We start from the raw sequence: 12,083 nt of genomic DNA on the forward strand, positions 1-12,083 counted from the left end.
TTAAGGGTCTTTTTAGGGGGCCACTCAGAATCAGAACTTCAGAAATTGCTAAGCTAGGGACTTCAAAAGCATTTACTGGGAAAATGAAAACATTGTGAAATTGCCTTAAGAGCATTTACAAGCTAAAAAAGGTCACTGTGTGCCTTGTGGAGTTTGGGTGGGATCTGGTAAGTGTCTGGCTATATCCCTGTAGCCAGACGTTAAATGAATGCATCAATGCTGAGATCTCCAGATGTTCCTCGTGGATCTCATTGTTGCTGCGTTAATTTTCTATCTGGTTACATGGTTTACTGCAATGCTTCTCTGGTCATGCCTGCTTCCATGAAGCACCAAATGGCTGTGAAAGAATGGAATTATCTTTCCATCCCTGCTAGCAGTATCCAGAAAATCTAACACAGGGCTTTCTCAGTGGTTGCTACCAGGCTGTAAAATTCCTTTCAAGTGCAAATAGATTCTTGTTCTCCCTTGTGTCCTTCTGCCTGCAGGCAAAGGAGTCTTTGTTCATGTGGGCCCTAGGCTGCAGAGGAAAGGGCTCTTAATAGAGGGTGATCTTCTTTTTTACTGATGCATTTTTCATATTGCTTTTCATTTTATTCTGCTTTTACAATTGTTTAATTGTGTTTTAATATTGTAACTTATTAGCCAAGATGCTACATTGCTTCAGTGTAGTGTAAATATTCACTAGTGGGTATACTTTATGCAGTCCCTATACTGAATACCAGAGTAGTGAAATGCATGTGGATCAGTGGTCAATGCACATGGCTGACAACTCATTGTGCAATTGCAATGTGAAATGCAGAAAGAGGCAAAGTAAATTGTCATGCTATGCTCTTTTACTTTAATGCTACTGAATGCACAACAGTCCCATATGTGTAGCTCCACTTACACAGCCATCAGCTGGATATGACCTATGTGCATTGTCCAAAAATTGACTTTGCATGCACAGCACAACTTGCGTTTGTGTATGTCACTACCAGGATGCCAGCCATTAGGTGTTTTTATTGGCATCTTTTTAAAATCTTGCTTTTATTCACAATTTTGGGGGAAATGTATGTAAATCAAACCAAACAATAAAATAAACAATGCACACACATTATCAAATTAAGTCTGAAGGGGCTGCAATGAACAGCAGGGGATCACTTGGTGAAATGGGTGGTGACCACAAGTTGTTCATACTTTGGTGGATGACCTGACTATGTTCTCTGTTGGCTGCTGCTGCTTTTTGGTGTGTGTGCTGAGGCAATAGCCATGAGAACAATTTTAGAGCAACATGCACAAGGCAACTGATTTATATGTCCACTGGTCCTCAGAGGCTTCCCTTTCAAAAGACAGAGGAAAGTGAGTACTTCATGAGGTGCTTTTTTACTGGCAACAACTGGGCCATGTATAATTTCTACCTGAGGCTACAGTGTGATTTAAGTCTTTAAATGGAAAAAAAAATAGACCCAAGGAGAGGATTTGACAAGTCACTGCTATATGAGCTAATAGTCTTATGAAGCTAATGGATGCATTGAATAAAATGTTTATAGTCTTCATGCCTTTATAGAATCTGAAAAGGAACATAAAATGTTAATACATAGTCTTTATACAATGAATACAAAAGAACGGTGTCTCACAAATAGTCCCTTAAATCCCATTGTGAGCATGGTCTTGATGGATTAATTTGTCATGCTAATAATTTGGTTTTTCTGTATTTTGCTCGAACAGTAGCATTGTTTCTTCATGTTACATTCTGCACTGAAATTTCTGTAGCTTGGTACTTGACACAAAGAGTCTAATACCATTATGTCTTTAAAGAAAAATTTGCAAGGGTAGTGGATGTACTCTTCAATATTTCAGTATTTTTTTGTCATGGGAAACTCGGAAATAAAGAAGTTGCACTAGAAACCAAAACTGGGAAATAGGAGGGAGAAAGAACTAAGAATTATTTCATAGTAAAATGTATATTTTTGATATGGGTGAGTACAAATGGAACCGAAATAAAATGTTGTGGTGTGAATTTTCTGTTCATTGTTCTATGTGGCCTCCTTTCTGCCTCCTTTCAATATATTTTATTCCTCCATCTTTCTGCCCCTCAACTAGCCAGCAGTTTTCTATGCCCACCAAGCAAGCTAAGTCCTCTCTACTCTGTTTGGAGAAGACCCTGCTATTCCACCCTCCCAAAAATTGTTTTTCTTGTACTCCAAATCTTAGCATGTTCTCAAGTCTGTTGTTAATTCCTCCTTGCAGAGATAGATCTCACCAAGTTTCAGTGGGATTTGCATCCCTTTAGGTGAAATAGGGCCATGTCATTAAAAAGGGATGTGATTCATAGAGAATTTAATCATCATATTATTAAAAGATCATTATTAAAAATTTGGGAACACATCAGAAAAATATATATAGGAAAATTCCCTTATGGGTTTCCCTGCAAGAGGCCTTCTTAGGAAGGTGGAAATTGATTGATAATTGGCTCACATATGGTGAAATAACCATAATGGGCATAAGGCTAATGTAGCAATTATCTCAGTTAGATCCCAAAATGCACTGGTTATTGTACACTCAGTTGAAGGAAAGATTCAAAAAGGACTTTGAAGTATAGGACTTCAATTTGGAAAAACTAGATTTGGGTGTGAACAACATCCAGTGCCTCACTCTATGTAATGCTAGAAATCTGAAGACTGAAAGAATATTTCATTAGGAGAGTTCTTATTTGGAGGGGCATTGCCTTCATTCTCCTCTCCTTCCACAGTTACAACTCTGTGGAAGCACCTAAAACTCATCTTTCCATTAATCTTTCAGATACAATATTCTGGCTCTGGCTCTGGCAACAACAGATTTATAGGCTTCCGTGGTTTGTGTTTTTTAAGGGGTAACTGAATGCTGGCAGGGTTTATTAGGCTGGGAAGAATGGACAAACTCACTCCAAGTAAACCTCCTTTCAATCCACTGAAAAAAGATGAAATTACTTATCTTAATATCTTAAGTCCAGCTTTCTGTAAAAGTTAAGGTTGTCTGAAATCTCTGTCTGTGGTATTTAATATCACATAAGATGACAGATCCAACAGCATGACGGCTATTAGTGATCTGGAAAATAAGGGGTAAACAATCTTCATATATTCTGAAATTTATTGAAAATTGAATCCTACTGGCATAACATTTTATTATCATAGAATAAACCAAGAACAAACAAGTAAACAAAAAAAGAACAAGATACACACACCCATTAAGGTTTTCTATAGCATCTCCAAAGGGATCATTGATTGGGTGTATTTTCAGTGAGAGAGTTCAGTCTATAAGTTTTTATGTTATTAGTGACAATTAAGCAGTGTCTGCCAAGTTTAAGCTGAAGAACAGTTTGACAGGTAGACAAAATATATAGACTAAGGAGATTATTGCATATTTTAATAATGTCATTTACCTCACCTGAACTGAAGTCTAATTTGGACTATATCTGGGTCCTATTGCCTGGCTTTTGCTGCCAAATCTGCCATCTGAGTATAGCCCGGCTGCAGCCAGGGTCCCTTAACATGCTTTGGTGGCCATTTTTCAAAGTCAGGAGCTTTCCGGCTTTGAAAAGTGGCCACCGAAGCACATTAAGGAACCAGGGCTCAGCTGGGCTGTACTTGGATGGTGGATTTGGTGACAAAAGCCATGCGATAGACCTGTGTGCAGCCCGAATTAGATTTCAATTCAGGAGAGATATGTCACGTTGTTAAAATGTGTGATAATGTCCTAAATCTTCCTGTTTAAAGACAAGGGCTCTACAAGGGGAAAAAGCTGAAATCAGCCATAGACCATGTAACTCTGGTTTTAAAATAAGTGCATTTAAAATACTCTGCCCTCTCTTTTACTGTTTTCTGATTGTAACTGCAACTACACTCTGGAGCAAATAGAATGCAAGATTGAGGTCTGGACAAATAAGACAATGGAAGTCCACGTCTGAGGCAGTTTATTTTCCAACAGTTTAAGCACCTGAGAGGCAATTGGTTCTCTTAACGCATAAACTACAAACAATGCTGACCTTTACAAAAGAAAGAAAACCATTGCCAATCTTGCAGAAAATAGCCTTATAAAGCCAATTAGATTACTGAATGACTATTTGGGTGGTGTTTGCTAAAGATCAGAGTGTGTCACTATGCCACTATTAAGCAACTTTTCAAGCAGGCAATGTTAAAAAAAACATCTTCAAGAAGCAATAGTTATTTTTTATAAATAGCACAGGGAGAAAAGCTGAATTCAGAGTAAAAGAGAAAGAGGTTTTAGAAGGAGATGTGGAATAGATTTTCTTTGAGATTCAGCCCTTGTCCAAGTTTTCTTTTTCCCAAGGAAATTCTTCCTCTTGATAATATACTAATGCTGTTGTTCTTTTTTTTAATTGAGTAAACAATTGGCCTTTTTGATATGACTGACAGAAAATGTTGTTTATATGGCTAAAGTCAGATCTCTCCATTTCCTCAAATTTATTTTGCAACAAGCAACAAAAAACAGTCCCACTTACAGTGGCTTCAGGATGGGGTGGCCTTTGTTCTCCCCCCCTACTGACCCAGAGTGAGGCCAATGTGAAAAAGGATCCGTTTGCTCTAATTTGCCTTATTTTATTTTAAAATATTTCTGTTTTGCCACCCAGCTCCCAAGGGCTCCCAATGGGATGAACAAATAAAAACCAATTAAAACAATATAAAGATAAAACAACTGTAAAACACATTAAAATACTCTTCAAAAACACCGAAAAGTAATCTAAAAATAATCTTAGGGGCTGTTCAGACAGCCCTTAAGGGGCAGCATGGAGCCACCCTTTCTTCAGCCGGATCAGGGCTGCAGCAACCACATGCTGCAGGCCCGATCTGGTCTTTCCAGGCATGAAAAGGAGCCCCAAAAGTGGCGTTGTATGGACACAGTGCCGAAGGAGCACCATGATGCCATGTGCCATGTGCAGCAGCTTGTGGTGTCATGACACCCTGGGATTGGAGCTGGGGTGTGCGTTGTGGAGACGCCACCCTGACTCCACTCCCCAGCCAGCCCAAAGTGCCGGTTGTAAAACATTTCAAATATCAGTTTCAGACACAGAATGCCAAGCAGAACAGCACTGCTTTGGCTGCCTGCTGAAGGTTATATGGTCTCTAAAGTAGATATATGACACCAGTATGGCTGCTACATCAGCTCCTGAACACTTTTCAAGGGCAGCCCCATGTAGGGTGCATTACAGTAGTCTAATCAGGAGTTAATTAAGGCATGAAATGGTGCAGCTGGTGCACCTACTGAAGTTGGGCAAAAGTGGTCCGGGCCAATGCAGCAAGCTGGATTTCCAGGAGCAGTCCTGGGTCCAAGAGCACCCCCAAGCTATGAACCAGAATGGCTACATTTGCAACCCCAGATTTGTTTTTCTTCTGACCAGCAGCACTTCTCTTTTGTCTGCATTAATCCTCAGCCTAAAGCCTCAGCCTATTCACTGTACCCAGTCATTTACTGCATTCTGATGACACCAACCCCAAAGCCCTGGATGACCTCTCCCAGCTATATAATGTAAATTTTAAAAAGCATAAGGGGCAGTATCGACCCCTGGCTAATGGCCAAAATGTTGAACAACAGTCCCTCATCACCATCTCTGGGAATGTTCAGCCAAAAAAGACTGGAACCACTGCAAAGCAATGCTCCCGAGTCCCAAAGCCCCCCAAAAGAAAGATACAATGATCGATAGTATCAAATACCACTGAAAGATCCAGGAGGACAAACAGGGATGCACTCTCCAACCACTGGTATAGGTCTTCCACCAAAGATGTTGCAATCCCATAACTGGACCTGGACCCAGATTAGAAAAAACCCAGGTAATCCATTTCATCCAAGAAAGCCTGGAGTTGTGTTGCCACTGTTAAGGAAAAAGCAACATGGGACATACAGTGATTGAAATAAAACATGTATGTGAGAGTCAGGATGACTCAGCAGAAGCAAATCAGAAACCACACAGGTGTAAAAGGTAAAACTATTAACAAGTCCTGTATGCCAAGGACAGAAAAGTAAAGTGGATAATTGAACACACCTGAGAATTGTTAAGTGGTCAAGGCTGAGATGATGAAATCACCAATTCTGGGTAGAAACAAGAGAACCAATGAGAGTGGTTGTACACGCCCACTGGGTGGATACTGACAAGAGTGGGTGGTATGATCCAAGGACTATAATAATGACTATGGCGGGGTACAGACGGGCAGGAGAAGACGTCTTGGAGGTGTATTTAGCTCAATGCGGAGCTTCCAGACGGCCCGCCCCGGGGACGTGCTTCAGGTGTTGGGGCTTCCACACGGGGGGCAGTGAAGACGCCTCACCTGGGTCCGTTTCGGACCCGGAGCTTCCATACCGCCGCCTCGGAGGACGCCGCAAAGAAAGGGGCAGCTTCCGCACGGGCGGCCCAAACCGCGGCTTTTTTTTTTCTTTTGCCGGCTGGAGGATGCGCAGCTGCGCAGCTACAGCGCTAAGCAGCGGCGGCAGAAAGCCTATGTGCGCATTTAAAGCGCCCAAGCCCCTTTAAAACTTTTCCCCCCGCTCTGCCCAAGAACAATGGTGGCAGAGGAGAACGTGGTGCCCATCCTGGCATCATATGTCATTGTGCACAACATCTGTGAGACCAAGGGCAGGGTCCTGGATGAGGGCATGCGATATAGGCGCCGTTTTGTGCTGCCCACCCTGGCACCAATCACAGAGGCTCAAGAGAAAGAGAAGAAGAAAGCAGGAGAGACTGTGAGGAATGCCCTGGCAGATTTTTTTCTGACAAGGAGAATCTGAAGGATGGCTCCTGAGCCATCATCTGTGATGTCAGAGTGCAATGTCCTGTAATAGCATAAGCACATGAATAAATGTATCCCATTATCCACAGCCTGTGTCTGCCTATCATTCCTGATCTGTGCTGTGGGCATGTTTTGCCACGTGCCTGAGGGGGACACACACAACCACACACACACAAAAGGTCTCCTGGCGCCTGTTTTCCTGGGTGAAAAAGATACATCAGCTCCAACTGCCAATTGCCCCTTTGACAATGTATCAATCCCCCTCAAATTCAAGCTTTCCTAATGGCCCATTTGAATGTATCAATAGGGCACCCAGAGGGCATCTATTGGGGGAGAGATTCAAACTGCTCCTCTGAAAGCTTTCATTGGCCTAGGACCACCTTGGCCTAACGGCCCTGAGCCACAGGTGCCCATATATACCCCTGCGCAACTGTGCAAGACCCCAGGACGGCGATCAACATGGCAGAGCCACGCAGGAGGGTCCCGGTCCGCATGGCCTACTGGACCGACGAGGAGGTCGGGATCCTCCTGGACTCCCTGATGCCGCAGGCAGCCGCTCGAAGGGTGATGGCCAGCACCAACAAGCCGAACCGGGGGTATTTTCTCCAGGCGTCCCGTGCCCTCGAAGAGCGAGGGTTTCGAAGAAAGATGCATCAGTGCAGAGTAAAGTTTAAAACTCTGAAGGCATCTTTCTTCGAAACCCTCGAAGACTTCGGGGAGCACCCCCCGGTTGACAGGCGGCCACCATTCTTTGAGCGGCTGAAGGACCTGTGGGTCAGGGGAGACAGGCCCAGACCGGAAGATCGCCGTCCTCCAGGTAAGTCAGAGCTCTTGCCATGCCCTGTCCTCCCCTCCTTGACCCTTCCCTTGCCCTCCTCTCCTTCCTGCATGGTGCCAATGCCATCCCTCCTCTTCCCTTCTGCAGGCGTGCGGCCGAGGCGGAGGCGGAGGGAGGGAGGGCACCGTGCCAGGTCGCCCTCTCCACCATCCTCGGGGGACGAGGATGTCCCCGAGGGTGGGCCACAGCCGGGACCAGCTGCTGTGGCCCCTCCGCAGCCAGAGCAGGCTCCTCTGGCGGCAGGTAGGTCCCTAGGGTGAGGGGTGGGGGTTGCCTGCCTGCAGCCCCCACGACACTTGTGCCCTCCTCTGCCATGCCAGCATGGTAAGTTGGGCCTTTCCTTCCTCTTTTCCAGGGCTTGAAGTCCTTGCTGCTGTTGCCGCCGCCGAGGAGCCTGGCCCGAGCCGCCGCCTGCCAGGGGAGCCAGGGGACTTGGCCCTGGATCGAGTCCTCCAAGCCCGGCAGCAAGGTAAGTGCAGAGGGGAACCCAGGGAAGGGAGCGGGGGCACCCAGAAACCCTGCCTGTGGGAGTGGGTGATGGGCTCCACAGGCTGACCCTAACCATCCTCTTTCTTTTCCCCCCACAGAGAACCGGACGGAGAGGAGGTTCGCTGCCTTGGAGGAGAAGGTGGACAAGCTGGCGGAGAGAGTCTCCTCCATGGAAGAGACCCTCCAGGAACTCCTCCGCCGGCTGCCCGCCCCACCGCCTCCTCCCCCTCCCTGAAGCAGCTTCCCTCCCCTGCCCTCTCTGCCATCCCCCTTCACCACCACCCCCTTCACCGTCCCCCTTCCCTTTGTAAATATTGTAAATAAGATTTTTATTGTTATTATTGTTAATAAAAAAGTTTATTTTTAAAAAAATTTGTGTGTTTTTTTTTTCTTTTGCCAGCTGGTGGATGCGCAGCTGCGCAGCTACAGCGCTAAGCAGCGGCGGCAGAAAGCCTATGTGCGCATTTAAAGTGCCCAGGCCCCTTTAAAACTTTTCCCCCCGCTCTGCCCAAGAACAATGGTGGTCTCCTGCCAGCTGGTGATCAGCTGGTGTTGGCATCCTTTCCCGCTTGCACTTTGCCAGTGTCACCAGCATCACAGATGCCTCCTCTCCTTTGGTCCCCGCGCTCCTGCTGAATCTGCAATGCACAGCCACAGCTGTCGCCGCTGCCACCGCTGTCCCCCTGCCATCCCCCATCACCTCCCTTGTATATATGTAAATATTTACAGTTTTAGGGGTTTTTTATTGTTAGGTGAAAATGGCACAGGAATGTGTGTAGGGGCTCACTTTAAAGTCCAAACTTTCCAAGCAGCGCATGCGTACATGTTGCTCTAGGGTTAGGGTTAGGGTTAGGGTTAGGGTTAGGGTTACGAGCATTAAAATGCGCTGCAGCTGTGCTGCAGCTTCCACACCTGCATGGCAGCGGACGCTGCAATTAAAGCCTGACTGCAAACTGCGCATGTTCCAAGACCCCAACTCATTATGCGACGCAGCAGACACGGAGCTTTTAAATGGGCAACTTAAATTAGCGGCGTAGCAATTCTGGTGTACCGGTGCAGCAGCTCTCATGGCTTCTTCCACTTCTCGATATGTGTCAGCATTCAGGTAGGACTGCTCCAGTTTCTGCAGAATGTTTGGCTGGGACCATATAGCTATGAGGTCAGCCGTCTCCGCATGAGACCAAGACGTCCCCCTGCCTTTTTTCGGGGTGCTGGTGGATGGCTGTGCCATCCTGCCTGGTGGCAAAGGGGAGCCGCCGCACAGCTGTGCCAGGAGCAGCCGAACTGTGCCCGTTCCCAGGTGAAAATGGCGCAGGAATGTGTGTAGGAGGTCACTTTAAATCCCAAACTTTCCCTTTTCACTTTCTCCAACCAAAACATCCGCCGGCAAAACTTACAACTTCCCGCGGTTCTAGCAACGCATGCGCACAAGTGGCTCTAGGGTTAGGGTTACGAGCCTTAAAATGCGCCGCAGCTGTGCCGCAGCTTCCACAGCTGCATGGCAGCGGACGTTGCAATTAAAGCTTGACTGCAAACCACGCATGTCCCGGACCCCGACCCAATATGCGACGCAGCTGACACGGAGCTTTTAAATGGGCAACTTATATTTGCGGCGTAGCAATTCGGGCGTACCGGTGCAGCAGCTTACATACGGAGCTGCGCACGTACGCCGCAAATCAAAAAGAAGCGGGGAAAAGCAGCACCTTTTTAATGCCGCTTCTTCCCGCTTGGGGCGTGCGGGGGGCGTGTTCATGGCGGCATTCAGGTAAAGCCCGTCTGAAGGCTCTACCTTCATGACGTCATGAATACACCCCTTTTTGCCCGTCTGTAGCCCGCCTATGATTCCCAATGTGTTTTGTGGGTAGTAGTTGGGTAGTATTGGAGTAGTGAGGAGTATTGTTGTGTTGGATAGTTTGGAGCTGTATATAGTAGAATAAAGTAGATCTTTTATATAAGACTACTGAGTTGTCTGGTGTCTTGGGTGAAGATACAAGAGCCAGCTGGATTCTGAAGAAGTGGGAAGGCTTCTGTGGAAGCAAGAGTGAGAAGGCTTGGAGAGCTTGTCAGGGTCTTCAGCCTATTCTCTGTAACTCTGCTGCTTTAGAGCAAAGCTTTATCCACTGGCCAAAACTGGTCAGCGTCGGTGTGCAACAAGGTGGTGAGTTCGAGCCAGAGGTGAAGAGCTACAACTCCCATCATCCCTGACAGCCACTACTTGCTGTAGGACCTTAAAAAGGCAAGCTAGAGACTAGGTGATCATTATGTTCCAAACATTGTCCCTGATGGACTATGAAAACATTGTAAGAAATTACCTTTGATTTTTCAGAATTAAATAATTTTATAAAATTAACCAATTTAATCAAAGATATCATGAACATTTGGGAGAAAAGGGAGAACCTTTTACCTGGTGTACTCCAAGCACCAGCATCCTGGCCTACAATTAAGTAATGCCACCATATTCACGTTGCTGGCATATATTTAACAAAGATTAAGCAGGTACCATCCAGGGTTGATACCATTGGGGTTGGTTCAGTGATCTCAGATATATAATTGACCCCTGTTATCTAAAGCTGCTTGCCTCACTCTAGAACTAGAAATTAAATTTGTGATTCTAATTCTGAAGCTCTCTAGTTTTTCAGTAGAAAGCTTTTGTTGTTTTTTGTCTAAAGCTCTTTCTTCCCTTCTGATATAATTACCTTGTCCTGCACGCCTACTGAAGCAGCAATGCCATGCTTTGGGATTAATGTGCGAGCAAGGCTGGAATGGAACTGACAGTATTCACACCATGTTGAGAAGCAATGCTCAATAAGAAAAATGAATTGATACTGACTTATCAGCTTTATCTACAAATAAAAATGGTCTGTCAAAATTATTGACTTTTCTGTTTATGACTCACTGAAATTATAACTTTTTTTCAATTTTTTTCTCTTGTTGGTAGCCTCCCTTCCTCTCTCTTCCTTCCTTCCTTCCTTTGTTAAATGATTGCTTGAACTTATGAAAATTACAAATTGGTTTCATCCTGTGTGCCTGCCCTTAATCACTGTGACATCTTCAAAATACTCTTCTGGTAGATGTTTCTCAGCATATGTTTCAAAGTTCATTAATGATTCATTGGTGTTTTCTTTTTGCTCCTGGTGTGCAGTGATTTCATAGAAATGGCTATTACATTCATTGTGCTAAATACATACCAGTTTAAGTGTCACTGAGACTAGTTGAGAAAATACCTCCACTAGAGCCTTTTCATATTTCCATTGCCTTTTCTAACATCAGGTTGATAAGGTCTGAATCCAAAATCATAAAGCCAACAGTGCAACTACATGTCATGATTGAAAATGATGGGCTCGAGATTAATTCCCCCCTTTCTGCCATTGTAGCATATAATAAAACTTCTCCATGTTCCAATGTAATCTCTCTGATCTGCTCGCTACCTTTTTCTGGTACATAGAGAAATGATAATATTATGGCATGTTTAAGTATTAGTGGAGCTTATAGAGAGACAACTCGACACTGGGCTGGGTTGCTTATTTTGAGATGTGGCTCTTTCTCCAAGCTACTTTATCTTGTTACCAGTACTTGCTCCATGGATGCAAGGAGTATATAACTTTCTTTTACCTTCTGTGGGGGGAAAGGTGATTGGGAAAGGGAAATACTGAATGGTGAAACAGCTGAGAAGCTATCTAAAAGCTATCAACAAGTAGAAATTTAAGATCTTTTAAAAACCCCTCTCCCTATATCATGTGTGGATGCATGATGTCTTTCAAACTGAAGACACCAAAAATTCCTGGATGGATGGAGTCCATAAAACTCTCTTCCCACTTTCTCTCACATCATGAGCTCTCTGCTTTGGGGAAAAGAGAGGGATATTTTGGCAGGTGGCCTTCAACTATTTTGTGAGAGTGAAACCCCATAGACATGGTTCTCCCAAAATACAGCACAGATACTTCTAAATGCTGATATTTTCTGCTGTTCTTAAAAAGCATATGCTGAGAGCCAAA

General features: G+C 44.9%; 1 long non-coding RNA gene across 1 annotated transcript; it reads left to right on the forward strand.

The window, feature by feature from the left end:
• Window positions 1-6,800: 6,800 nt before the first annotated feature.
• On the forward strand, window positions 6,801-8,389 carry LOC149319758 (uncharacterized). The gene is made up of 2 exons (XR_016279894.1): window positions 6,801-8,068; window positions 8,187-8,389. It is a non-coding gene; the product is annotated as an uncharacterized LOC149319758 (long non-coding RNA).
• Window positions 8,390-12,083: the final 3,694 nt, after the last annotated feature.

This window comes from Sceloporus occidentalis, unplaced genomic scaffold, assembly GCF_023333645.1.
Source record: "Sceloporus occidentalis isolate IW3139 unplaced genomic scaffold, rSceOcc1.0.p SCAF_2, whole genome shotgun sequence".
NCBI lineage: Eukaryota > Metazoa > Chordata > Lepidosauria > Squamata > Phrynosomatidae > Sceloporus > Sceloporus occidentalis.